General features: G+C 44.6%; 1 long non-coding RNA gene across 3 annotated transcripts in view; it reads right to left on the bottom strand.

The window, feature by feature from the left end:
• The window catches only part of LOC307180714, an 85,899-nt gene that overhangs the window by 45,883 nt on the left and 13,250 nt on the right, over positions 1 to 26,766 (bottom strand). For all 3 annotated transcript variants that reach the window (XR_013825763.1, XR_013825764.1, XR_013825765.1), the window contains 2 exons: positions 12,849 to 12,902; positions 4,124 to 4,197 (listed from right to left, as the gene is read on the bottom strand). This is a non-coding gene — a long non-coding RNA (uncharacterized lncRNA). The remainder of the gene's footprint in view (positions 1 to 4,123; positions 4,198 to 12,848; positions 12,903 to 26,766) is intronic.

The raw sequence follows: 26,766 nt of genomic DNA, 5'->3' as shown, positions 1-26,766 counted from the left end.
CATTGTTGGTTTCATTTTGCTAATGTTTTGTTGAAGATTTTTCTAAGTTCATGAGATACTTGTCTATAGTTTTCTCCCTTTTCTGCACTGCCTTTGTCTGGTTTTGCTATCTTTCTGGGACTCTGATATGAATGTTGGATCTTTTGTTATTTCCCACAGGTTTCTGAGGCTCTATTCTTTTCCAGTCTATTTTCTCTCTGCTGCTCAGATTAAGTTCTATTGGTTTATCCTCAAGCTCACTGATTCTATCATCTGTCATCTCCACTATACCACTGAGCCTATATAGCAAGTTTTGAATTTCTATTACTGTATTCTTCAGTTCTATAATTTCTGTTTGGTTCTTCTGTATAACTTGTTTTTCCTTTGCTCAGACTTTCTTTTTCATTTGTTTCAAGAGATGTTGCAATTGCTTACTGAAGCATTTTTGTGATGCTGCATTAAAATCCTTGTCAGATAATTCTAACAACTGATTCATCTCGTTATTGATGTCAGTTGATTGATTGTCTTTTCTCATTCAAGTTGTGATTTTCTGGTTCTTGGTATGATGGGTGATTTTTCATTGTATTCTGGACATTTCGGCTACTATGTTAGGAGACTATTTAAATCTTTTATTTTAGCAGGCAGTCAATGTTTAGGTTTAGCACACAAGTCCTAGCCTACTTTTGTGGGCTGTGATTTCAGTGACGATTTAGTTTTCAGAGCCTCTGTGGTGCAGTTTTGTTCTGATTGGTTAACGTGGTGCTGATGGGGCCCTCACTGGTCCCTGCTGGTGTTGCCTGAGGGAGCAGAAGGTGCTTTACCAGGCTGCGTTGCCTGGATGTCTCTAGGTGGAGGAAGTGAGTCTCTAGTCTGTGGAAACAACAAATCTTCCCTGGCTTTGCTTACTCTGGTGGAACCCCACACACACACTTGCCAGTGCTGTATGCCCTCCTGGTATCTCTTTTGGGGAGAGGGGATCCTTAAGACCATGGGGACAAAGGCTTCCTGAGCCAGACTACTTGTTGTAGTGGGATTTCCTCTTGATGGTGCCCTGGTTGCACAGTATCTTTTGGTGGCGGGGGGGAGTCTCTGGCCTGGTGGGAAAGGAAAGCACTTTCCCTGGCTGCTTCTTGTCAGTGGGGCTCCCTGTTAGACTCCCTTTGCTGGAGTTGCCATGCTCACTTGGTGTTGTCAGCAGGACTCCCATTCAAACCAGAGGGAGAAGCAGCCCATCTGAGCCACTGTTGCTAGGTTGGCAGCTGGGAAATGCTGGGCCTGGGTCGCCTTCTTCTGTTGGGTAGTAAGTCATAAGGCTACCATAGCGTTCCTCCAGTCCTGGAATTCCTAACCATTCTACCGTCCTCTTTACATCTTCTAGAATTCTCCTTTGGTTGCCTCTTGAATTATTTCTAGGATTCATAATTATACTTAGCTGCGAGGAGCATGGAGAAATGAGTCTATGCCATCTTGTCCAGACTGGAAGTCGAAGACCAATTTTGCACTGGTTTCTGCTGCTGCTTCTCCTGGGAATGACTCAGGCTTTCATCTGCCACCCTTTCCTTGGCAAAGAGAAGCTCAGGAGGCTTTGCTTTGGTTAATATAACAAGCTCCCAGTTTGGGGGGGTTTGTTTGTGTGTATGTGTGCGTGTTGTTTGTTTTTAAGGAAGGCTGGCAGAGATCAGCCCTGAAGGGGCAACTGTGTTACAGTGGGGTAAACACTCTTGATAGGACGCTGAGTCAGCTGTGGATCTGCCTTGCCTGTAAGATACTCCTGTGCCACTGTACTCACAGGATCAGATTTTGAGGAGTCAGAACAACCAAAGTTTGGTATTTCCAGACAGGATGGAGGCAGAAAATAAGATTTTAAAATATTCTCCTTCCTTTGCATAAAACCTTGGCGTATCAGTGTGTGGCATACTCTGTGCAGCACTGGTCCTCAAGGAAAACAAGATGCCACTGGAGAACACTGCCTGTTATGGTAGGCTGAATCATGATTCCCCAAAGATGTCCACATCCTAACCCCTGGGATCTGTGGAAATGTTACCTTACATGGTAAAAGGGACTTTGCAGGGGTGATTAAGTTAAGGATTTAAGAGGGGGACATTATCGTGGATTATCCAGGTGGGCCTATTCTAATTACAGAGTCCATATAAGAGACAGACAGGAGGGTCAGAGTTAGAGGAGGCAATGTGAAGCAGAGGTCAGACAGTGAGAGAGAGGTTTGAAGATGCTACGTGCTGGCTTTGAAGATGGAGGAAGGGGCCAGGAGCCAAGGAATGCAGGTGGCTTCTGGAAGCTAAAATATGGCGGATTTTTTAAAAAATAAATTTATTTATTTATTTATGGCTGCCTTGAGTCTTTGTTGCTGTGCACGGGCTTTCTCCAATTGCCTTGAGCAGGGGCTACTCTTCGCTGCAGCGCGCGGGCTTCTTACTGCGGTGGCTTCTCTTGTTGCGGAACGCGGGCTCCATGTGTGCGGGCTTCAGTAGTTGTGGCTCGTGGGCTCTAGAGCGCAGGCCCAGTAGTTGTGGTGCGTGGCCTTAGTTGCTCCGCGGCATGTGGGATCTTCCTGGACCAGGGCTCGAACCCGTGTCCCCTGCACTGTCAGGCGGATTCTTAACCACTGCGCCACCAGGGAAGTCCCAAAATGGCTTACTTTAAACTTCTGATCTCCACAACTGTAAGATACTAAATTTGTGTTGTATTAAGCCATGAAGTTTGTGGTAATTTGTTATAGCAGCAACAGGAACTAAGACACTGACAGAGGGCAAGTGACATGATCAGGGTAGGAGGCCAGGGGGTATCGCAGAGTAGTAGGAACATGGCTACTGCACAAGGACATGCTGAAAACATGCGACTTCAATCTGGAAAGGGGAAACCTGAGAGGAGACTGATTCGAAGTCTAGACCACTGCTGAAAAACAGAACTTTCTGTGATGATGGGAATGTTGTGCACCTGCATTCTCCAGTACGGTAGCCACTAGCCACACGTGACTACTGAGAACTTGAAATGTGGCTAGTACTACTGATTTACTCAATTAATTTATATTTAAATTGTAAAAGCTTCATGTACCTAGTGGCTACTTGTATTGGACAGAGCAGGTCTCTACCATTAAAAAGAGTGTGGATAAGGTAAATACAAACTTATTCATTAACTCCTGCAATGCTAGAAAACTAGCCCCGAATAGCTATATCATATTAAAGAAGCACCGACACTTCTCTGGAGATCAGATTTCTCATAACCTCTGCCATAATATAACCACAAACCTAGAAAAGAAAAAAACATCTAAACAGCATGTCACATGGCCATCATAAAATCCATGAACTTCACAGGAGGTGTATGGGGTCAGTCCTTGGTCAAACACCTGTACATTAGAAGAACCTAGAATACGCTGATCTCAGCCTCTGACACCAAAAAGAGTAAAGCTGGAAAGTAAACGAGATAGAATTTCAAAAGCACAGAAATCTGGGACCCATTTAATAGGGAAAGACATATTCCTACATGCCTCAAAGGCCCAGGGCAAAAGCAGATGGTCATAATGGCCATTCTGAGTCACAAAGGAAGGTTATATTATGTTCTGAATTATCTGTTAAAGAAGACAAACAGTGAATGATGTAATCTTTTTTTTTAACATTTATATGGGAGTATAATTGCTTCACAATGGTGTGTTAGTTTCTGCTTTATAACAAAGTGAATCAGCTATACATATACATATATCCCCATATCCCCTCCCTCTTGCGTCTCCCTCCCACCCTCCCTATCCCACCCCTCTAGGTGGTCACAAAGCACCGAGCTGAGCTGATCTCCCTGTGCTATGTGGCTGCTTCCCACTAGCTATCTATTTTACATTCGGTAGTGAATATATGTCCATGCCACTCTCTCACTTCGTCCCAGCTTATCTTAGAAAAAAGAAAGAAAAACTCAACAAAGGAAATGGGTAAATGCAAAACAAAACAAAACTATCTTTCCAGTGTCATGCAAAACCCCTACTTTTAAGGTTCCAGCCACTATGCTGTATCATCCACTCCAGCTCCTCTTCACTGTCACTTACACAGGAATGATATGCACCAGCGTTGGTAACTCACTTCAAGAACTCTCTCACCATTACCATCAACACCATTCTCACCTCATCCTCCTGCCTTACCTGCCACACAACTTCCAAATTTGGATCAATGCAGTCATCGACCTCTGCTGTTTCTATGTCCATTGTGCTGAGCCCTGGGGGAGGAAACAACACAACAGTACAGATAGGATCATCTTGAAAAGCACAGTCTCTGTGGAATATTACATAGCACTTATATACACAAGAAATCTATATGTGCTGAAATGGAACAATATTCAAGGCACCTTAAATTCAAAAGCAAGTGATATCACAACCCTGAGTATGGCAATCACCAAAAAGATAGATTGTAACAGGTGTTGGTGAAGATGTGGAGAAACTGGAACCCTTACAGGCTGCTTGTGGGAATGTAAAATGGTGCAGCCACCTTGGAAAACAGTGTGGCAGTTCCTCAAAACGTCAAACATAGAGCTACCATATGACCCAGCAATTCCACTCCTTGGTACATACTCAAGAGACATGAAAATATACGTCTACACCAAAACTTGTACTTGAATGTTCAGAACAGTATTATTCATAATAGCCAAAAAGTGGAAACAACCCGGTGTCCACCAACTGATGAATAGATCAACCAAATGTGGTCTATATGCACAATGGAATATTATTCAGCAATAAAAAGACTGAAGTTCTGACTCATGCTATAACATAGGGGAACCTCAAAAACATGTGCTAAGTGAAACAAGCCAGTCACAAAAGACCACCTATTATATACTTCCATTTATATGAAAGTCCAGAATAGGCAAATCTGTAGAGACTGAAAGGAGATTAGTGGTTGCTCAGGGTTATGGGTGGGGATTGTGGACAAGGGAGTGATAGCTAAAGGGTACAGAGTTTCTTTTTGAGGTGATGAAAATGTTCCAAAAACTGATGATGGTGGTGGTTGCACATATCTGTGAATGTAACTAAAAACCACTGAATTGTACACTTTTAATGTGTGAATTGTATGGTATGTGAATTATAGCTCAACAAAGCTGTTTCTTTTTAAAAAAAAAAAGCAAGTGCTAGAATAATGCATGTACTATGAGTTCATTTACATAAAACCCCAAACTACATATGCATGTAATATAAACATTCGTGAATGTATGTAAATATACAGAAGATGATTTGGAAGGCTACCCGCCCATCTGTTAGCATTGGTTACTTCTGGAGAGGGAAACACGATTGCCTTCTGTACTGTCACACTTTCCTGTTTCTCCTCCTACCACCCTAGTTGTTCCTTCAAGTTGCTTTTGTAAGCGTTCCTTCCCCTGCCCGTCTCTTTTGAATCTCATTCTACTCTTCAGGCTCTTCTTGAAGTAATCCTAAGATCATACATTTCCTATGGCTTCAACAACCTCCATCCGTATCCTGACTCATTCATTCAGCAAATATTCATTGAGCACCTACTAGGTACTGTGCTGGTACCTTTGATTCCTTCCTCTCCCTCATCTCCCATCCCTCATCCAGCAAACTCCACCAGTCCTCTGTCCAATAAACATACTCTGTCTCTCTACTTCTCTCCATGCCCGTGGCCTCCACTGTAATGCAGGCTACTGTCATCTCTCCCAGATCACTGCAACAGTCTCCTCCCCGGTCTCCCTGCTTGCATAGGCCATTCTCTACACAACAGCCAGAGCCCACTTTTAAATATATAAATCAGCTCATATCAGTCTCCCTGCTTTGAAGCCCTCCAAGGACTTCTGAATACACTTTGCATAACATCTAAGCTCTCTACTTTGACCTAGTAAGATACAGCCCTTGCCTAAATCTCTGATCTCATCCCATCCTTGTTTGCTATGCTCCCAGCTATAATTTGCTCCCTCTTGAGGGTCTTTGAACTTGCCTAAAATGTTCTCTCATCATCCACGTCTCAGCTCCAGTGTCAGCTCCTCAGGGAGGCCTTCCCTGATCATCCCAACTAAGTAGGCCCCGAGTCTGGTCAGTGTCGCATCGCATCTCCTGTTTTACTCTCTCCCAGCGCTTACTGTCATCTGCGGTTGTTTCATTTGTTGGTTTGCTTGTTCATTATATTTTTTCCCTGCCACTTGCATGTAAGCTCCATGAGAGTGGCAACTCTATTTGCCTTGTTCCTGATGAATCTCTAGCACCTAGAAGGTACTCAATGAATATCTGCTGAATGAATGAGTCGGGAGATGGATGGAGGTTGTTGAAGCCATGGGAAATGTATGATCTTAGGATTACTTCAAGAAGAGCCTGAAGAGTAGAATGAGATTCAGAAGAGATGGGCAGGGGAAGGAATTCTTACAAAGGCAGCTTGAAGGAACAACCAGAGTGTCTGACCCTCAGGTGTTTGGCTGAAGCAACTAGACACATGGTAGGTGCCATTCACTGAGGCTGGAAGACAAGGGGAGGAGCAAGCGGGGTTGGGGATTGCTCCAAGAACTGAGTTCTGGACATGCTAAATTTGAGATGTGTATGAGTCACCCAACTGGAGATCCTAAGTAGATGGCTAGTTAAAGAAGTCTAGATAGACTTCAGTGAGGTGGTCAGGGCTAGAGATGGAAGTTTAGAAATTGAATTCATCAATACAGATACAGTATTTAAAGCCCTGGGAATAAATAACCTAGGAAGAAAGCAGAGAATGAGAAAAAGGGGGCCTGATGCAGAGTTCTAATGTCTCCCACATTTGTATCTCCAGTCCTCACCTCCTTCTTCTAGGAGTTCCAGAACCACTATCAAATGCCTTACATAAACCCAGTGTGTCCCAAAATGACTCCATCGACTTCCTCTTCAAAACCGGTCCTCCTCCTGTATTCACCAGTCAGTTGGACCTCTTCGTAACATCTCCAGTACTGTTCCCCACCTTTCCATCCCCGTGACAGTTACCTTAGGTCATCAATCTCATCATCTCATGCCTGGATGACTACAATAGTTTCTTAGCTGATATCTCTGCCTCCAGTATTGACCCCCAACTGCTGCCAGTAGGGTCCTTCTAAAATCCCTTGATCATGGTACTTCCTTTCTTAAAACCTTTCAATGGTTTCCCATTGTTCAAGATAAAGTACAGGACTTCCCTGGTGGCGCAGTGGTTAAGAATCCGCCTGCCAATGCAGGGGACACAGGTTCGAGCCCTGGTCTGGGAAGATCCCACATGCTGCGGAGCAACTAAGCCCGTGCACCACAACTATTGAGCCCGTGTGCCACAACTACTGAAGCCCACGTGCCTAGAGCCCATGTTCTGCAACAACAGAAGCCACCGCAATGAGAAGCCCGCACACCGCAATGAAGAGCAGCCCCCGTTCACCGCAACTAGAGAAAGCCCATGTGCAGCAACGAAGACCCAATGCAGCCAAAAATAAATAATTTATTTTTTAAAAGAAGATAAAGTACAAATTCTTATACCTAACGTATAAGGTCTTTCAGGACCTGCTTCCTGCTGACCTTTTCAATCCTGTCTTCCGCTTACTCCCTCTCCCTTACACCCTAGGCATACCAATTTATCAATTGCCTTTAGTTCTCTGGATGCATCATCCTTGTTTATTTCTACAAACATGTACCTGCGACGCACCCCACCACTACCTGCTCTCCAGCTCTATGAAAAGTTTTGCCCTCCAACCAAGCCAACTTGCTCTCTTCTCTCTTGATGTCCCCTCAGCATCCTGAGCATCTTCCATCTTTATTTTCTGTAGTATCTTATTGTATTTCTATGTTCATGTAGCTCTCTCCCTCTACTAGCCTATAAGCTTAATGAGGGCAGGGATGGTACTTCCTTAGCTTTGTTTTACCAGCACCTAATATAGTGCCTAGCATATAGTAATCACATCAGCCAATATTTATCAAGTGCTTATCAGTGCCAAGTAATTCTATAAGTGCTTTACATGTATTGATTCATTTACAACAACCCTATGAGGCAGGTAGTATTACGCCCAATTGACAAATAGGAAATAAAGACAAATACGAAATTAAGTAACTTTGCTCAAGTTACACAGCTAGTAATGGATACAAGCCCAGTCAGTCTAGCTCCAGAGTCTGTGCTTGTAATCACTAGTCTCTCAGCAAATGCCTGTTCAATGAATGTGGAATTGGAAATGTGGGACATGTGACTTTTTTTCATGTTATTATTCTGACCTTGACTATTTCATCTTTTCTTTCATTAAAAACTCTCATTTCATTCAGAGCTCAGACACAATAAAGTTACAAAATCAAATAACAGATCCTGTGCTATGGAGCTCAAGGGAGTCAATAAGGGCAAATGTTATTATCCTCACACCTCCAGGCACTTAGCAAGTCAGGTTGATTTACTCATGTTCAGCGACGAGGGCCAAAGCACAGAAAAGTAAGATAGGACGAAACATCATAACATCTTAACATCAAAACATCCTGACAGCAACCATTTACTGAGAGCCTCATAGATGCCAGGCACTTTGTTGAGAGTTTTACATGGATTACCTCATTCAATCTTTCCAACAGCCCTCTGTGATGTCCGTACTGTTAGGCTCCCCATCTTACAGATGAGGAAATAGGCTCAAAGACGTTGGATAACTCTGCAAGGTTGCAGAGTTAGTAAATGGCAAACCAGGATTTACGCCAGGGCTGCCGGCTGCAGTCCGTGCTTTATTTTTTTTTAACATCTTTATCGGAGTATAATCGCTTCACAATGGGGTGTTAGTTTCTGCTTTATGACAAAGTGAATCAGCTATACATATACATATATCCCCATATCACCTCCCTCTTGCGTCTCCCTCCCACCCTCCCTATCCCACCCCTCTAGGTGGTCACAAAGCACCGAGCTGAGCTGATCTCCCTGTGCTATGTGGACCGCCCCACTCACCCTTGTCAACCATGACTCTAGGGCTGCACTGCCCCCATTGGACAAACTAGCCATACACGGCTAGGTCAATTTATTTATTTACTTTTTAAATTTTATTGAAGTATAGCTGATTTACAATGTTGTGCTAATTTCTGCTGTATAGCGAAAGTGACCCAGTTATAGATATATATATATATTCTTTTTCGTATTCTCTTCCATTATGGTTTATCACAGGATACTGAATATAGTTCCCTGTGTTATATAGGACCTTGTTTATCCACCCTATACATACTAGTTTGCATCTGCTAATCCCAAACTCCCCATCCATCCCTCCCCCACCCCCTCTCCCCTTTGGTAACCATAAGTTTGTTTTCTATGTCTGTGAGTCCGTTTCTGTTCTGTAAATAAGCTCATTCGTGTCATATTTTAGGTTCCACATATAAGTGATATCATACATATGGTATTTGTCTTTCTCGTTCTGACTTAGTTCACTTAGGATGATAATCTCTAAGTCCATCCATGTTGCTGTAAATGCCGTTATTTCATTCTTTTTATGGCTGAGTAATATTCCATTGTATACATGTACCATACCTTCTTTGTCGACTCCTCTGTTGATGGACACCTAGGTTGCTTCCATGTCTTGGCTACTGTAAACAGTGCTGCTATGAACATTGGGGTGCGTGTATCTTTTCGAATTATGGCTTTCTACAGATATATGCACAGGAGTGGGACTGCTGGATCATATGGTAGCTCTATTTTTAGTTTTTTGAGGAACCACCATACTGTTTTCCATAATGGCTACACCAATTTACATTCCCACCAACAGTGTAGGAGGGTTCCCTTTTCTCCAGACCCTCTCCAGCATTTATTGTTTGTGGATTTTTTGATGATGGCCATTCTGACCAGTGTGAGGTGATATCTCATTGTAGTATTGATTTGCATTTCTCTAATAATTAGCAATGATGAGCATCTTTTCATGTAGGTCAATTTAAATTAATTAAAATTAACTACAACTAAAAATTCAGTTCCTCAGTCACACCAGCCACACTTTAAGTGCTCAAAAGCCACACGTGGCTAATGACTGCCACACTGGGGAGCGCACACAAAGCACATTGCCCTCGTCACACAAGGCTGCATAGGTCAGCGTGGCACCGGAGTGTGCTGGCTATGACAGGGTAGGTTCGGTGAGCTGCTTCCAACTGCTGCCCCCCTTCTCACCACCCTGCCAGTCTGGCTCTTCTCACTTCAGCGTCTTGGGGAAACTTTGAGGCATACGTTAAGGTAATAACTTTCATTATCGTCCCCTCCATCATTCACCTCCTCAGTAATATCACCCTGTCTATCCACTGCCTGCAGTTCACCCTCGTGCCCCATCCCAGTCGCACCCTCCCCTCTCCAGTTCTGGGGAGACAGAGGTCCCGTTGTTATTCATTCTCATTGTGCCTCCGACCAACCCAGATGATCCAGTGCAGGACAGGCGCTTTACAGCCACAAGAAGCAGAGATCCCTGACTGTCGTCCGCGGCCACACCCGGTCTCCCCACCTGCTGCTGGCTCAGCTCTCCAGAGGGAGGGCTCACCCTAACCCCGGCCCAGCCGGCTGCTGAGTGCAGCCTCCTGTGGCCACCACGACTCCAATATGATTTTGGAGCTGGTGAAAAGGACCTGGAACCTTTCTAAGATCACATGTTACCCAACGTCAATGAAATCTAATAGGATGCTAGAAGGCAGGCTGGTTATATATGATCTGCTCTGCACACAGGGACGAGTTGGGAAGAAAGGAGACAAAGCAGCCAGGGATAGAGGAGCTAAATAAGATACACTCAATTACCCACGGTCATGGAGAACAGACATGGCAGCTTATTAGAGCCAGTCAATAATCCCAGAGGCACTCTGGAATCCATCATACGACGCAGCCATAACCTACCTCTGAACCCCAGCGGATTTATCCAGCTAATTAATTTTTCTCAGACTGATATTAAAATAAGTATATATTTTCCAAGCTGATTCTAACTGATGTCTAGAGAAGTGGGCAATGGCATGCATACTGGGAAGGGTAAAGACAGCCTAAAACGATTAATTTGCCACCGAAAATCTCAATGTATGTATTTGAGAGTCACCTGTACACACTGTCCAAAGAATTCTGCCTGTCAAAGCAACTAAAGGGTTGAGCCACCTAAGACTCTTCTCGGAGGCCCACATCGAAGATGTAGGAAATGGTCAAGTCAAGCTGGATGTCTCTCAGTCCATAATGCCCCCAGTCACAAAGTCAGAGACACCCTGCTGATTCCCAAAAGGTTCTCATGCAGAAGCAACTTCACTCCAGAGCATGCCACTTAACAGCAGGGGCTACAGTAGGGAAAGGAGGGGTGGGCAGGCTCTGTCCCCATCCCCGTGACGTGTGGGCCACACCGCCTCTGAAAACACAGCTGTAAAACAGGGACAGTAAGCGCCACTCAGGGTTCTGCTCCAGTCATGCTTGAAGTGGGTAGAGCAGAGTGATAATGGAGCGTGGAAAGGACAAGGGGGCAGAAGAATCAACATTCCTGAAAGCAAGAGCACTCACGAGACATGCATTGGTTTCTGTTTTCCCTCCGAAGGGGAGAAAGTAGGTCAACACACTCAAAGAACTGTGGCCAGGAACAGTGGGTCTGAGAGGGAGCCACCGGCTGAGCCCTGCCAAGGCGAAGCAGTGAGACACATGCCTTTCACTTTCAGGCATTTGTCTGAGGTCACTTGGCCTCGGGAAAAACTCGGGCTGTGAATCCCTTGGTGTGTATTCTCTGCAGGCCCTCGGAGTTGGGTGCAAGGGGAGCCTCGCGTTTTAAGACAGACATCTAAATGATTGGCTGGCGTGAGCTGGCAGGCACAGGAATGTTCATGAGCAGACTGCCTGCTTTGGCTCTCAGACAAGGTGGACAAGGCTCGGGGCAGTGTGGCTAAATATAGACAGCACAGGGGGCCCAGAAAGCAGGAGGGCTCAGTTTCATCCCCAGGTCTCTCGGTTAACCTGAGGCAAACTCCCTGAGTGTCTTTCTTTCATGGACTGACTTATTCTTGGTAAGGCAGGAGCACTGAGGAAGCTTTCCCAGGCCTAGAGCAGGGGGTCACACTGAGTCTGCTGCATTTTCTTGCCTCATCTTCCCTCAACGACCCAAGTCTGGGGACAAGACCGTTTGTGATCAGGTGGGAGGTGGAGTCGCCGATTCACGTATGGAGACAGGACAAGCTGTGATGACCCGCTGGCGGCCACACGAGGCCCCCTCAACAAGGTTGCTGCCCAGCCACAGCCAGAAGGAGGCTGACTGACCCCTGGTCTAAAGGCAGAGGTGGCAGAGAAGCGTACCAGAGGCGCCAAATCAGAACTCTTGCTGCATAGCACACAGCTACGAGGCAAGCAGTGTGAAACCCAGGAATTTAGGTAGGCAGTTTTAGGAGGAAGTTCAAAGCCCAGGCAGTTCCCGCCCTCTGCCACTGCTCATATGCCATTCCTTTCCTCAGCAAGACTCTACTTGGACAGAAGCAAGAACCCAGACCAAGGCGGCTGCTTGTCCAGTCCAGTTAGGGGGCAGTGTTCTTAGGAAAAACCATGGAGCAGGGGAGGCCGAGCCCAAGGAAACTCTTCAGTATTTCCCGCCCCAAGGCCCTCGGCCCTACCCTCATTCCTGGACACTTCCGCCAGAAGTCACTATATCCCTGGGTGGCAGGAATACCTGGGAGGAGCTGCTTTTTTTTTTTCCGATTATAAAACTGATAAGTGATTATTGTATAAAATTGAGAGCATAAAGGAAAATAGAAACTAGAAAATTTTAAAAATCACTATAATCCCATCACCTAAAGATTACTACCGTTAACAGCCTTTATGGAAATTTGGAGTAGTCAGGCCTGGATTCAAGCCCTGGCTCTGTTGCTTACTTACAGCGTGACTTTGGGCAAGTTACATAAGCTCTCTGAACCTCAGCTTTCTTATCTGCAAAATGAGAATAATCATAGCACTCACCTTAAAGTGTTGTTTCAAGGATCCGAGAATTCCCGTGAAGAGGTGTAGTCGTCCCTGGCAAATAGTAAGTGATCAATAAGTGCTGGCCATCATCACCACCACCATCATCATCATTCTACGTGCCTGTATTCAAAAGCCTCCACAGCGACGGCTGCATACTATTTCACCTTGTGATGGTACTATTTCCTGAGTGTTAAACATCTATCTTGCTTCCAAGATTTCGGTATTACAAAACTGCTGCAAGGAACATTCTTGCACATAATCTCTGATCATTTCCTTAACATGAATCTCCTAGAATTGAGTTTACTGGGAAAAAGAATATGAACATTTTTTAGGCCCTTGTTCCAGACTGTAGAATGGCTTTCTAGAAAGGTTGTACTCACTTACATGTCTAGCAGCAGGGCATATAAGTACCTATCTCTTCATACTTTCACCAACACTGAGTAATAACATTTTTAAAAAGTCTTTGCCAACTTGATAAGGGAAATGGTGTTTTGTTTTCACTTGTAGGACTTTGACCATAAGGGAGGATACACATTTTAAGCTAACTCTCTGTTAAACTCTCTGGGAACACGTGAGTTCCTGTATGGGAGGAGTCCCTATACTTTAGTTTTGCTTTCTTAAAATATTTTAAGTCTCTTTCCCTTAGTAACTGACATACTTGTAATAAAAGCTATGCTGGTTTATAATAGCATATAACTGAAAGAAGAAAATGCTTGTCTTTTTTTAATGGACCTGTACATACACATAAAAACATACACAGGGCTCCCCTGGTGGCGCAGTGGTTGAGAGTCTGCCTGCCAATGCAGGGGACACGGGTTCGAGCCCTGGTCTGGGAGGATCCCACATGCCGCGGAGCAGCTAGGCCCGTGAGCCACAACTACTGAGCCTGCGCGTCTGGAGCCTGTGCTCCGCAACGAGAGGCCGCGACAGTGAGAGGCCCACGCACCACGATGAACAGTGGCCCCCGCTTGCCACAACTAGAGAAAGCCCTCGCACAGAAACAAAGACCCAACACAGCAAAAATAAATAAATTAATTAATAAACTCCTACCCCCAAGATCTAAAAAAAAAAAACCACATACACAATTTTCCCCAGGCATGTGAGTAAATAAATTACTCTCCCTCAAACTTAGCATATCACTTGGATATAGTTACACGTGTTAGTTCAATTTCAAAGTCATGCCCCCAACGTCAGTATAATTTTAACATTTTCCATTCAAGCTTAAGTGTCAGTTATAAGTCAGGATTCTGATTTTCCATCTTTTTTCCCCCCTCAACCTGTTAGATAGGTCAGAGTTCTTAGTTGCAAACTACAGAATCCACTCTGACTAGTTTAAGTAGAAAGGAAATTTATTGAAGAATATTAGACAGTTCCAGGATCCCTTGAGACCCATAAAGTCAGGCTCTGAAGAAGCCAGAAGCATGGTGCAAGTACACTGGTAGCACTGCTCTGGCAAAAACACCACTGCCCCTACCCTGCAGAAGACAGCAGTGCCCCACGATCCTTGCCTTCCATTTGGAATTTCCAGGCTGCTGGTATCTCCCTTCCAACAGCCCCTAGAAGCCCATCAAAGAGAGCAATGGGCTGGAGAGATTCGAGCTGCTCGATGGGGCCCCTCTGCAGTCTGCTGGTTTCTGCTGTCCAGGACAGCAGGACTGACATGCCCTATGTTGGATACCGGAAAGCACAGAGAAGTTTTCTCATGTTTTGCTGGTTCTCACCCAACTTTCCAGTAGAATGTAAACTTTTAAGGGCAGAGACCGGCTCGTCACTGTTAAGTAGTCACATACTGCTTATTTATTAATTATCTGCTACATGCACCAACAAATATTTCTGAATGCCTACTCTGAATTTGCCATGGTGCTGGGTGCTGGGGATATAAACTGTGGACTAGATAGAAAAGCGTCTTCTCTCACAAGCTTACATTCCAGCCAGCGCTGAGTGACAGCAAATATATAAACAGTCATGATTTCAGGTGAGGCAAGAGGCAAGGCTACCTTCAAGAGGGTGGTCAGAGAAGGTCTCTATGAGGGGCTGACGGTGGGAATAAAATGCTAAGGATGAGAAGGATCCAAGCATTTGAAGAGTTAGGGGAAGAACAGTCCTGGAAGAAGGAATATCACACAAGGAGGACACAGACTGACCCACCGGCTCTGGGGCTGGAGCATGATGAGGGAGCAGGGCAGTGAAATGCTTGCATTGTAATCGTTGTAATCGCACATTGGAGCCACTGGAGGCTGTGAATGCAGGGAGTGACGACATCTGCTACACAGTTTGAAGGATCACTCTGGGTGGTGAGGGGAGAACACACCATAAGGGAGACAAACAGAAACATTAAGAAGGTCAGTAACGCAGATGGAAGATGATGGTGGATTGGAGCAGGGTGCTCGAAAGAATGGGAGGTCGGCACATTTGGGATACGCCTCAGAGTTCGAACCAACAGGAATTACAGATTGGCTGTGGGAGGTGAGAGGAAGAGGAGAATCAAGGATGATGCCCAGATCTGGGGGCTTGAGCAATAGAGCAACTGATGCTGACAGTTACTGAGATGGGAAAGAGTGGTTGGGGGCGGGGCGGTTCGAGTTCACATTTTGACAGGTTCACGTGCCAGTGTCTACGGGACTGGATGGGGTGAGTAGATAGTGACGTGTATCTGAGTGGAGCTCGGAGGAGACGCCAGGTCTTGTGTTGCCCCACACTGAGCACTCTGAGAGGGGACATGAACTGTACCAGACACAGCTTGGAAGAAGGAGTTAAAACAGAAGGTCTTGTCAATCAGTCCTTGTGTGTCTCCAGGGGAGCCTGACATCATAATTGACCCTTGACCTACCCCAGGGACTATGGCCCTCAGAAGGCTTTTTTATGTCTCTGATTGACCTTGTTGTTTTACGTATCTGTCCAGAGAAATGGGGCATGTTTGTACCAGTTCAGGGAGGACCTCTCAGGAGTGTCTGAGAAGAGCCATGATGTACCTGCTTTCCATGCTGGAGTCCTGAGTTTTGTTTCATAAACACCTCAGACCCTGAGACTTGGTGGACCTTCCTGGGCACAGACATGTCACAGGTGTCCCTGTAGTTTGCTGTGAGCTGCTCCTGTGTGGCCCTGGGTAGGGAAGAACTTGGAAGCCTGTGCCTGAGCGATGCGTATATTTTTCCCACTGCCTTTCTCTGTATCCTTTGCCGTAAGAAACCTTAGCTGTGACTAAAACCCACTGTTGAATCTTATGAGTCCTTCTAGTGAATCACCCAACTTGAAGTGGCTGTGAGCCCCCCGAAACATAGCCTTTGCCCTCAAGGGGCTTAAGCTTTGGCTGAAGAGGAGAAAGGAAGAAACATGAAGCAACAGTGACCCAAGCAGGACAATATATTTATATAGCATAGTCCGCCCGAGGACAGGGAGTAAGTCTTTATTCATCTTTATATCCCCCAAAGAGGGCTGGGGAACTGCAAGGGCCTCGGTAAAAGTTTGCTGAACTTCACGCAAGAGGTGGAACTTCCTGGATGGTGAGGATTTTCAATAAGCTAAGAAGAGAGGGAAGGCCTGCCAATTGGAGAAAACAACTTGATGGAGGCCCAAAAGCAAGAACAGGCAGGGTTTGTTTGTAGAAAGCTGTCCTCTCAGTCTCCCTGCTCCACAATGCCTGGCTCAGTCACCGAACAGTAGGCATTTAATAAAGTCGGCCACTTGTCAGGTATCCGGGCCCAAGTTTGCTGCCACACCCTCTCCAGCCTCCACCCCTGCTTTTCTGGGTAGCGCTAAGGATGAGAGGTGAGAGCAGAGCTTATTCCTCCTGCACCCGCTCAAGTCACTTGCAAGAGAGTAAACTGCGGCTGAGATGTCTAGTTCCAAATCTTACTGCAGCACAGTTAGCTGGGCTGATCTCCCTGTGATTCTGAGATAAAATTCCAGATGGGACTACAATACCTCTATTAATCCTGAATTCCATGTCAGTTCCAAAATCAAAACTCCCAGAACTTAGGCATCTCTAATATAATCTTGCCCAATTCCCTGGGCAGCTTTCAAAAGAAATAGATTCATGACTTCTTCACCACAAGAGAGGCTCAGGTGAAGGGAGATATGGAGACCAAAGAAAAGAGAAGGCACTCTCAAGAACGGACCAAAACATTTCTGTCTGCATGAACAGGAAAGAGAATGGAAGGACGAGCACTTGGACGTTATAGAGATCATCGAATGCAACCGTTGCCCCTCCCTCTCCAACAGATGAAGAAGAGATTTGTCTAGCATGGAAGCAACTGAAGTGTCCACCGACAGATGAATGGATAAAGAAGATGTGGCACATATATACAATGGAATATTACTCAGCCATAAAAAGAAACGAAATTGAGTTATTTGTAGTGAGGTGGATGGACCTAGAGTCTGTCATACAGAGTGAAGTAAGTCAGAAAGAGAAAAACAAATACCGTATGCTAACACATATATATGGAATCTAAAAAAAAAAAAAGGTTCTGACGAACCGAGGGGCAGGACAGGAATAAAGACACAGACATAGAGAATGGACTTGAGGACACGGGGAGGGGGAAGGGTAAGCTGGGACAAAGTGAGAGAGTAGCACTGACATATATACAGTACCAAATGTAAAATAGCTAGCTAGTGGGAAGCAGCCGCATAGCACAGGGAGATCAGCTCCGTGCTGTGTGTCCACCTAGAGGGGTGGGATAGGGAGGGTGGGAGGGAGGGAGACGCAAGAGGGAGGGGATATGGGGATATATGTATATGTATAGCTGATTCACTTTGTTATAAAGCAGAAACTAACACACCACTGTAAAGCAATTATACTCCAATAAAGATGTTAAAAAAAAAAAGAGAGAGAGAGAGAGATTTGTCTAGGACCACACAACTGCTCCAGGACCAGAACCCGGTTTTCCTGATTTCCAGTCCAGTGCTTTACCACATTTTAGTGGTATTCAGCCCTATTCAGTAGTTCTACTGCCATAAGAATCATCCCCAAAGAAGGGGGATGCGTTAAATTTCCAAATTAGCAACCATCCCTTGGTGAAGCACGTTAAGGGCCAGCGCAGGGGAGGGAGCAAGAGGCTCAGCCGCGGCAGCACAATTGCAAGGGCTAAGTGAGACATGTTTCTCACTGCTTTACAGGCTCTGCAGCCTCACTGCTGCTTTGCTTTGAGCCAAGTCAATCACGCTCTGTGTCATGGGGTGGGGGGTCAGGCAGGGAGAGGAGTGAACAAAACAGACTTTCCTGCCGGCAGAGGTGCGTGGCCAGACTATTAATCGACCAGCGAAAGGAAGGAGGCAATTGCAGATGCACATGACGGCAGCAGAAAGCCCTGGCCCGACCAGCATCCCTCCCACCCAAGGCCTGCCAGTTCACAGCAGCCGGTCAGAAAGCTCATGGCCATGAGCACGGGATAGGTTGCCAGAGTGGAATATGCACAGCAGCCTCTGCGCCCTGCCCAGACTTCTGACTCAGAGGTGGTGACGAAGAGGCTGGGCTGGTCCAGCAGCACAGTGAACCCAGACGACAGGCTGGCAGTGACTTCTTTGAGGACCGAAATCACTTCCTGTTTGGGAACCCCAAACCCTGAGCTGCACTCCCACACAGCTCGGGCCTCCACAGAGGATCACAGGTGGCTTCTAGGCCAATCGCAAAAATGTCAGAAAAAGCCTAGAGATAGTTAAGGGAGCCTTAGATAAAGTCTGAAATGCGACGCCTCTACTGAGTACCAAATCCGAGAACGAATGAATTCAGGATTCAAATCACATTCTTACTCAACGCCTGAATCACTCTCACAAAACAAGACTGAGATTCAGCTCCTCTCAGGGCTTCAAATCCTCACCATAAAAAAGCATTATATTGCCATCACAGGAAATACCCCATAATTCTAGCTTAGGTGAGGTATGGCAGAGTTAGAAATAACTGGATTTGTACAGATAAGGGAATCATATCCTTTAAACACCAAAACATTTAAACAGTATCTTTGATGACATGAAATCTACGTGTATATATTACACGCTTCCCAGATTTCTTAATTCACTCGATGTTCTTCTGGCTAACTCAGAGTAATCAGAATCAACATGCTTTATTATGCTATGCCATTTTGTTTTTCTGTCTCTTTTCAGGATATCAGGCCTTCAGCCAGCACTTCCTCTGTCAGTATCTCTGAGCTTCTTCCCCCCCCATCCCCCACTCCAACATCTCTTCCTGTTGCTTCTAATCTGTACAGCTAGGAACCAGAATACAAAACTCTTTATAGCTATGTTACAAGCAAGGCACTAGAAAATAAAGTGCCTTGGGGAATAAAGTTTGTGGCTTTAGTGCTATCTCTGTGTGTTTGAGGGAGTTTGTGGCTATTCTTTCCAGGTTTGGGGAAAATTTCCAGAGAACAGAACCTGGCCTGGGGTTAAGTTCTGTGCTACTGAATATTTGCCTGGGATCAGGCCAGGTCTCAAAATCCCCTGTGCCCACACCAACTCCCTGGCTCAGACAGCTCTGAGTGACAGAAAATTGGGAAGAATAACCAAGAATAAACATGAGGCCGTGCCAGATTCTTCTTTCAGAAAGTGAAGTGCTGACAAAGTAAGGGCTTGGGGAATCTGCTCTAACCTCCAACAGAGGAGCATCCCTGCACTATCCCCAAAACTGTGAAGCACTGAGGAAATTAAAAAGGTGAATTCTCAGAACTAGAACCAAAAAATCTTAAAATTTGTATGGAGACAAAAAAGACTCCGAATAGCCAAAGCAATCTTGAGAAAGAAAAACGGAGCTGGAGGAATCAGGCTCCCCGACTTCAGACTATACTACAAAGCTACAGTAATCAAGACAGTATGGCACTGGCACAAAAATAGAAATATAGATCAATGGAACAGGATAGAAAGCCCAGAGGTAAACCCACGCACCTATGGTCAAGTAATCTATGACAAAGGAAGCAAGGATATACAATGGAGAAAAGACAGTCTCTTCAATACGTGGTGCTGGGAAAACTGGACAGCTACATGTAAAAGAATGAAATTAGAACACTCCCTAACACTATACACAAAAATAAACTCAAAATGGATTAAAGACCTAAATGTAAGACTGGACACTGTAAAACTCTTAGAGGAAAACGTAGGAAGAACACTCTTTGACATAAATCACAGCAACATCTTTTTTGACCCACCTCCTAGAGTAACGAAAATAAAAACAAAAATAAACAAATGGGACCTAATGAAACTTAAAAGCTTTTGCAGAGCAAAGGAAACCATAAACAAGACCAAAAGACAACCCTCAGAATGGGAGAAACTATTTGCAAATGAAGCAATGGACAAGGGATTAATCTCCAAAATATACAGACAGCTCATGCAGCTCAATATCAGAAAAACAAACAACCCAATCCAAAAGTGGGCAGAAGACCTAAATACACATTTCTCCAAAGAAGATATATAGATTGTCAACAAACACATGAAAGAATGCTCAACATCACTAATCATTAGATAAATGCATATCAAAACCACAATGAAGTATCACCTCACACCGGTCAGAATGGCCATCATCAAAAAGTCTACAAACAATAAATGCTGGAGAACATGTGGAGAAAAGGGAACCCTCTGGCACTGTTGGTGGGAATGTAAATTGGTACAGCCACTATGGAGAACAGTATGCAGTATGGAGGCTCCTTAATAAACTCAAAATAGAACTACCATACGACCCAGCAATCCCACTACTGGGCATATACCCTGAGAAAACCATAATTCAAAAAGACACATGCACCCCAATGTTCATTGCAGCACTCTTTACCATAGCCAGGTCACAGAAGCAACCTAAATGTCCATCGACAGATGAATGGATAAAGAAGGCATGGCACATATATACAATGGACTATTACTCAACCATAAAAAGGAATAAAATTGGGTCATTTGTAGAGACGTGGATGGATCTAGAGCCTGTCATACAGAGTGAAGGAAGTCAGAGAGAGTAAATTAATATCGTATATACATGGAATCTAGAAAAATGGTACAGATGAACCTGTTTGCAAGGCAGAAATAGAGACACAGACGTGAAGAACAAACGTACGGACACCAAGCAGGGAGGGTGGGGTGGGATGAATTGGGAGATTGGGATCGACATACATACACTATTATGTATAAAACAGATAACTAATGAGAACCTGCTGTATAGCACAGGGAACTCCACTTAATGCTCTGTGGTGACCTAAATGGAAAGGAAATCCAAAAAAGAGGGGATATATGTCTACATACAGCTGATTCACTTCTCTGTACAGCAGAAACTTACACAGCATCGTAAAGCAACTATACTCCAATAAATAAATAAGTAAATAAAACATATGCGTACACAGATTTTACCAGAAAAATAAAAATAAAAATAAATAAACATAAAAAGGTGAATTCTCATGCTTAGGCAGATCCAGAGAGAAACCCAAGGACATAAAAAAAATGCACTAATCAATTTTTAAGCACATGATACCTTATTGTTAACTATAGGCACTACATTGTACTGCAGACCTCTGGAACTTTCTCATCTTGTACTATATATCTCTAACTTTATACCTATTGAACACCAACCCCCTTCCCATATCCCCATCCCCCCATCCCCTGGCAACCACCATCCTTACTTTTGACTGTTTTAGATGCCTCATATAAGAGGAATCATGCAGTACTTGTCCTTCTGTGACTGACTTAGTTCACTTAGCATAATGTCTTCTAGGTCCATTCACATGTCCAAACTCACCAAATTATATATATATTAATTATTTGCAGTTTTTTACATACCAATTACACCTCAGTGAAGCTGGAGAAAAAATAACTAAGCCATGGGCTCTACCTTCCAGCAAAACAAAAATGCACTAATCAGAAGTAAGGTAAATAAAGTGAATTTTGAAGTTTCTTAACTATGGTAATACTTGAGACCATTGAGGTCTTTCTTTAAAATCCTGGGAGAAAAATAACACATGCAATTTACAATGTAGTACCAATAGCCATCATGTGTTCCATGTTTTTACAATTTAGAAACCATTTTCATAGTCAATACTTCATTTGATAAACTGCAGAGAAGGCCATTCTCTCTCACATCCTCAGCCATCACTTGTTACTTTAAGAAGCAACATTTGAAATTTTCTACTGTCTATATTATTGACAGCTAAATCCCCACTGTGTCCACATCCTCTGTAGACGAGGATTACCACAGGGTCCTGCTGGGAGAGCTGGGTCAGGCCCCAAAGGCCCAGCTACGCATAAGATATAAAAGGAGGATTGCCTAGATGCTGGGGTCCCTGCCTTCTGGGGACCTATAACCTCAGAGTCCTGCCTCTGCCAGACCATTAACACCCACACGATGCAGGGCAGTCTCCTTCAGCCTGTCCCAGTGTCCTTTTTAGCCCAGGATGGAGGTAATAATGCAGAATCCACAGGTCAGCATTTGATTACTTTGGCCTGGACATCAAACAACTAGCAGGATGATGACAAGGTTCATCTCTGAAACTTGATTTGACCATTCCTAAGGTAGAAGGGATAAAACTTGCCTCTACCTAGTTCCCAGATATTTGGAGATGATAAATGAAGTACTACAATGACATATTTTAGTTTTCAAGGTGAATTACTTTGAAGTCCTTGGAAAGATCACAGAAGGCTGAGAGAGTCTAACTGGCTCAAAGTTAAGTATCTTCGATCACTCACCAGTTTTACTAGAAATCATACACAACATCTCAAACTAAAGATATGGAAAAGAGAAAAAGCTTAGGTTTTGATATTGGGAAGTAGGAGGAAACTTAGTGAGGAAAGTGTCAATCAACAGCAGGAGTATGAAACAGGAAGAGGTGGACATGAAAAAGTCAAAGTGAAGAATTAAAATTTTGTTTCTGGGAAAGAAAGGGGGGAATATAAACAGCAACCATCGAACGATGTTCTCCCATAAAGAAAACACAAAGAAATTTTGTAAAGTGGTTCAATCCGGAATAACTGATAAACAATTAAAAACACATCATAAAGGACATAATGCTTATATGTGTGAAATAAATTTAAATGGAAAACTCCAACCAAAGTGAATGCTGTACTGAGTCTCAGAAATCTTTTAACCATAATGAGTTTGGCTGTGATTCTAGAAGGTAAGGGGATGTGATTTGTATCTCAGAACTGTCTATCTGGGTGAGTCTCATCCAGATTCGAGCTAACAAGACCCACACAGAGTATCGCAACGAAGCCAAAGGAGAGAAAGGAAAAACTAATCATCCTGCCCCTCTTTCAGATACAGCCCTGCCTAACCCCTATCTCCTTATGTTGCTGCCCCTTCACACCCTTCTAAGCCAGCCAGCTAACCAGCCAAGCAGTCACCCTGCGGCTAACTTACTTACGTCTGGTCTAGGGCCTACCCTGCAGAAAGATACACATGCCGGAGGCAAGGAAGCTGAGCTGCAATTCTGGCAGATGTGCACTCCTTGGATTGGTCTACACTGATTCCAGCCACCCCTTCCTCTGGAAGACACTAAAGGCAGTAAGAGTAAATTATTATTTCCTTAGTTTGCTCACGCCTGTGATTCCAAGGGAAAATAACAACAACAGAAGAAAATTGTTGCAAGGGCTGGGCAGCCGAAGTCACCAAGTACCACAGGATCGATTTTTACACACACACACACACACACACACACACACACACACACTCTAGTATACTCTAGTGGTTATGGTTCAGCTAAACACGCTAAGTCAAGACAGGAGAAGGCAACCACTTTTTTACTCTCAGGTCCCTTCTGGGAATTTGGTCCTCACTTCTAGTGAGAAATCTGGAAATGGCTCCACTGGTCATCCTCCTCCTGGGAGAAGGACCATCTGAACTGTGGAAAACTTGGCTTTGGGAGGGGAGTGAGTTCCCTATCTCAGTGATACTCCTGGACACTGGGGGAATTCTGCTCCCTCAATCTTGTCAGAGGGTTTGCCGTAAATTAATTTATGGTGACTCAACCCTGGGGCAGTAGGCCCACTAGAGACATGGACAGCCTGCCCCAACCTTGTGAGAACTTCATAAACACAACTCTTGCACTTTCTCATCAAACACTCCCGCAGCTCCAGTCAGACCTGGAACCTGGGACTAGAGTGACAAAGGTGTCTGACCTGGGGGCAATTCTTCTGTTCATATGAGTGTGACTCTCAGGACAGAGCAGAAGTGAGAATGTGTGCTTCATGGTGAGCGACGAGGGAGGGCAAGGAAAAGGACTGTACCTGTCAGACAGGTGAGCGCTGCCCATCCTGTCCCCTTTCCTTAGATAAAACAAGCGCTGTCTGTCAGGTTGGAGAGCTGGTTTGGTCTTCACAGTCCAGGCTGTTACAGAATTAGAAAATCAGCATCATACATTCCCTGAGAGTGGAGTGGGAAGTTAAGGGTCAGTTGGTACCCAGGGTATGTAGCAGAGACTGTTGACAGCCACCAAATACACCAAGTATGCTTCTACGTACCCCCTGCAGTTAGACTGGGGCGAAGTGATTGGTTCCTGTCACTGAAATACGTGAAGTGACGTGTGTCAGGGCTGGGATGAGGCAGCTAAGGCATACGGGTTTCCAGCTGCCTCTTCCTCTGCCATGATGCCCCTGGAGGTCACGTGTGCCAGATGGCATTGCAACAAGATTAAAGAGAGCCAACCAGTCTGCATCAAACCTTATTTACGTGAGCAACAAATAATCCTGTGTTGTTTATTTGTTACTGCGTCAGAGTGTACCCTATCCTGACTAATACAGAAGCCGAAGTAGCGGCCCATCCCCAACGCCAGAGACTTTAGTGCACTAAGTTTAACCTAGTCACACTTACTCACAAACTCTAAGAGGATGATTGGATGTCACATGTTTTCCAAGACTTTCTTCAACAAAACATTGTCTCTGAGGGAGGATGGTTCAGCCTAAAACAGTAACTTCAAGTGTAAAGGCCACCTTTCCCAAGACATGTGTCTTCAAAATATCATAAAGTATCCAAAACGCATTCAATGGCTCATGAAATCTCTTCCCAGGCACCTATAACCTCCTGCTGTTTCCCATTTGACTAACACCACTGGACACAAATGCTGGCTTATAGCCTCTATAAACAGAAGTTCCTCATAAATTCAGGTTCCCATAAAAATCAAACAAGAGAAAAGTGAAAAAAGAGCCACCAGTAAGTTTCTCTCTGTCGAGACCATCTCAGTTTCGTGAGGGCCCTGGTTCAATTCACTTTTCAAGTTTGGAATAGGAAAAAAGAGGAGCTTCCCTCACTCATTGTCTCTAAAGCGTCTGGATCTCTCTTGGAGAGCCAGCAAGGCCAGCATGAGGCAGAAGGCACATCGCTTTAGAGCTTGAACTCAAAGGGCTGGGGATGCTTCCAGCTGGGCGCTATTCACAAGCTGCTGAAAGCCCTACCTTTCAGAGCACCTACCTACTCAGATGACAAGGACCCCGTATATGACTACTTGTTGTACGTGACCAAAACGTGTCTTTAGAAACACGTCTTTCAAAGGCAGTCACGTTATCAGTGTAAGTTTCAGAAATTACACACATATATTTTTCTCGGGCTGGGACTGGATGGAAATGTCCATGTATTCAACCCCTAAGAGAAGGACTGTCTGGTGGTTAGGGGCTGCACGAAAGCCACGGCCTGGGCCCGTGCTCCGCACCCGGAATCTTCTGGCGGGAGGGGATGGTCAGAGAAGTACTTACTCTCTGACCCAGAAGGCCTCTTCTGAGCATTGCCCAATGCTCCTGTTATACAACATGCAAAATAAATAACCAACCTTAAAAGTCAGGCGGCCAAAACTCCACTCAATAATAAGCCCTTTTACAAGCTGCTTATCACTTGCCAAAATCAGCTCCAGAGGAACACCAGGAACTCTGAATTCTATTGTTCTTATGAACTACTTGGGGAATATAGACAAGCTTCACTGGCTTTATTGGTTTTCTAAGAGACAAAAGACAAAGGTTTTCATCTACCCATACTCTGACCTTGATCTGAAGAATGCAAATACAGCCCCATCCCACCATCTCAGCAAGGTCCCTATTACAAGTGTGAGTTAGAAAGGGGTCCTGATCTTTTCCTAGAAAACACGCCGCTCTCTGCTTTCCCTCTCACCTGATTGTTGGGGTGAGGAAGGGAAGATAAATGCCAACCTTTTCAGAAAATTCACTGGGAGGGAGCGAGAGGGCAGGACAGAGGCACCTGGAATGCGGTCTTCTGCCTGCGAGGGCTCTCTGGCTTAACTACAAAAGGAAAGAGGAGTTTTGCTCGAGGAAAACTGTTCAAAACCATTTTTGGTACACTTAGGTTGGCCTGATGATACGTTGTTGTTGGCCCAGAATGGTTTCTCTAGGTTTCCAAATACACGGTGGAGCCTCTCGTTAAGGGGTCTTGTTAAAGAAATTGATGGGAGAAATCTGTTATAAAACTCATTTCTGATGAACCACAAAAGGGATTTTGATACCCATTTGGCATTCTTATTCCAGGATCCTCAACCCACAGATGCAAAGCTCAGGATGTACCTGCTCTAGAAAACCTTACTGCCCTCCCATTTCCCCTCATTGCTCCCTTCCTCTGCCAGGCTCTATACATACTGACTTGTTGCCTTCACTAGCTGAGAGGTTTTCTTAGAGCAGGAACCAAGCCGTACTCCCCTCTGCATCTCTACTGTCTAGCACAGTCCACGGAACATGGTACGTGTTTATTAAATCATTTAATTAATGATAAGATTAACAATAAATATAGTTAATATCCAAATGTTCAGTAACCGTGTTTAACTTCCTATATTTTTTCTCATTTTCCAGATGAAGAAGCTGAGGCAATGAGGGGTTAAGAAGCTAATAAGTGGCTAAGCAATGACACAAACTAGGCCATCAGGCCCTAGAACCTTCATTCTTAACCGCTACATGGAGCAGTACACAGCAATAAATAAGCGAGCTGATGAAAGGGCTATACACATATGAAACCGTTAAACAT

This window comes from Stenella coeruleoalba (assembly GCF_951394435.1).
Source record: "Stenella coeruleoalba genome assembly, chromosome: X".
NCBI lineage: Eukaryota > Metazoa > Chordata > Mammalia > Artiodactyla > Delphinidae > Stenella > Stenella coeruleoalba.
This window is presented reverse-complemented; position numbering and strand designations above follow the sequence as displayed.